Consider the following 3057-nt stretch of genomic DNA (forward strand, 5'->3'; position numbering starts at 1 on the left):
AGATGCCCATGATATAAGAACAGTCTCCAATCAGCTATATGCCCTGTGCATAGTTCTATGACAAGGGTGCCCATACTTTTTTTGGCTTGCGAGCTACTTTTAAAATGACCAAGTCAAAATGATCTACCAACAATAAAATTTAAAAAACACAAAGCACACTGTACGCAGAGAAAATGTGAATTATCATTTGTATTCGGGATTTTTTCAGAGGTCAAGGCAGATGACTTTAAAATTTGCAATGTCACCTCAGTAAGAACTATACAAAAATAGACAAATATACCCCCTCCCCTTTTACTAAACCGAGATAGCAGTTTTTAGCGCAGGGAGCTATGCTAAATGCCCCTTGCAGCTCCCGACACTAAAAAACACTAGCCATAGTGCAAAATATAGACAGCAGATATAAATTCTCAAAACCGACACATTTTGATAACTAAATTGAAAATAAAATCATTTTTCCTACCTGATGATTTCATGAGTCTCTAGTTGCACTTCCTTCTTTTGTAAATCCAATATTTCTCTCTCCCCCTCCCCCCCCCCCCCAAGCCATCGCACCAATTTCTCCACTTCCCTAATTCTTTTTCTTTGTCATCTACATTAGACCTCTCTATGGTAACTTGTTTATTAATATTTCTCTTTAGATAAAATTGTCCTTTAATACTATTTCTTCTTCTTTTTTTTTTTTCTACTGTTTCTGGCTTATCTAGTTACAAACATCCATTTTCCATAGAATATTAAAATGTGAATTGAGATATCCAGGTCAGAATGTGCGTGTTTCCTCTAATGCTTAACAAAAAGCAATCTGTCCCAATATCCGAGAATCATTTCATCTCTCTCCCCTCCTGCCAGTCAAGCCCCTAACCCAGACAATACCCTGAAACTGAAGGCCCTGATCCAGTCAAGTCCTGTGATCTAGAACCACACCTGCTGGTCACCCCCATTCCATATCCCAAACATCCACCAGTCAAGACCCCCAATCCAGACCACAGCAGTGGCGGGAAGGAGTGGGAATCCCTCCTGTTGGCCAACTTGCAGTGGGGTTCCTTGCCGTGGTCACTAAACTGATCGTGGCAGGTGAATTCCCCCTTCCCCATCAGCTGAGTGGCAGGGACTCCCCAAAGCCGCAATTCTATAACCAGCGCCCTCAAATGATTGACAGTCAATCTGACTTGGGCACCAGTTACAGAATCATGGCTTTGGGGAGTTCCTACCGCTCAACTGATGGGGAGGGGGGCATTCCCCTGCCAAAATCGGCTGCTGCAATCTAGCGGCAAAGACAGGCACCTGAAATGTAGGCCAGGGTTTTCCAGGCCTACATTTCAGCCTCCTATCTTGGTGTGAATCGTGGCTGGGTAGCCACTTTAGCCCACCTAACACCACGTCCAGTGTTGGCCACACCTACCGTGGAGTTTCACAGCCTAGCCTAGCCGCGATTCCAGTGGCCATTTCAGCAGCCTTTTATTTAGACGTCAATAAGCGCTTCATCAACTGCCGTTTCTGACTGCATTGGCTGGGCGCCTAACGACGCCTGTTTAGGTGCTGGTTTTAGAATTTCCCCCATAGTGCCTAAACTTTTTGGCACACAAATGCAAAGGGCGTGGACACATGGGCAGGTCCACTTATAGAAAACTATTACTTGTACGCACAAATGACAACAGTTAGGTACGAGTATTTACATCAGCCTTTGACATGGTATAAGGACCCACATCTAAAGTGCTCACATCTTCAAGTATAAAACTAGGTCAGGAGAGGTGGCGACACTAATAAAAAGGGGTGGGGGTGGGGGGTTTACCTTGAAACAGCAAACGCGAAACATGAGCCATGTCGGTGAAGTGGACCCCCTTGCCGACTGAATCTTAAAGCTAAGTTATATGCTTTAAATTCATATTTATTATTGACTGGAAATTATTTTAATGAAACAAGTTTATCAAAGGCTAATAAAGAAGTGATAGATTCAAATTGAAGGTTGGATAAATCCGTCGGATTAATGAAGATTTGACGTACTCTGCTCTTAGCGGCAATGAAATTTGGATTGCGGCAGAGGCACATCTCTGAGATCCAAAGTGTATAACTGAAGACTATAAGGGGTATTAGTATTTTGACTGACTATTTGGATGCTATTATACTATGCAAAATAAATGCAATAAACTGCTGTTTGAAACTGGACACGTCTAACATTAGGCCAATGAATGCCGACGAACGCTAGTGTTCTATAATGGTAGATTACATTCAGAATGGGTGGTACAGGTGACCTTGAATTTTACTCCTTTAACAAGACATCTTATCAACTCACTAATCAAGTCGTTCCCTATATACAAATTCTACCCCTTTCATGATCTTAGACACCTAAGTTTCCAAGTTTCAAATTTTATTAAGAAATTTGATATACCAAAAAATACCCATCCCCCTCCCCCCCCTTAATGTCTTAAAATTTTATACTATCATATCTCCTCTCAGCTGTCTCTTGAAGATCTAACCTATTCAGCCTTTCCTTATATAGAGGAGTCATTTCATCCCCTTTATGAATTTTGTCACCTTTCTCTGCACCTTTTCTGCATGGAGATGATGCAACATACTATAATTATTTTTCCTTTACATTGATAAGAAATTGGAATTGGAAGCCGATTTCTTTTAAACCTTTCCCAGAATACCCTCTCCCCCTTACACTTCCCATCTTGAAATCTATAGTCAGAAGAATGTTTGGCTTCTACAGTAGAGATTTCTAGATAATGTGACCAGAAAAAGCAATTCGATATTTTTCAAGGGATACAACTTAAATGAGAATCCTACCTAACATTAGTTATCAGACAGATTTTTGGAACAGGTGCAAAGCCCCAGCTGAAAATCGCTCTCTTGTTGCAATAAATCAATCTGATGGTTCACTCTCCCACTCCAAATAAACCGCTCACAGCGCTTTTCCTTTTCCTCGTCGTTACTTAGTTCTTGATAAACGCATTCGCACTTTAATGTTTGCTGTGACCATAATTACAATTCTTTAATTTGTTTCAATAAAATGTATAAACAGTTAGGGCTTCATGAATAAACATTGAAACAAAGCTG

Source organism: Geotrypetes seraphini, chromosome 17, assembly GCF_902459505.1.
Source record: "Geotrypetes seraphini chromosome 17, aGeoSer1.1, whole genome shotgun sequence".
NCBI classification, from domain to species: domain Eukaryota; kingdom Metazoa; phylum Chordata; class Amphibia; order Gymnophiona; family Dermophiidae; genus Geotrypetes; species Geotrypetes seraphini.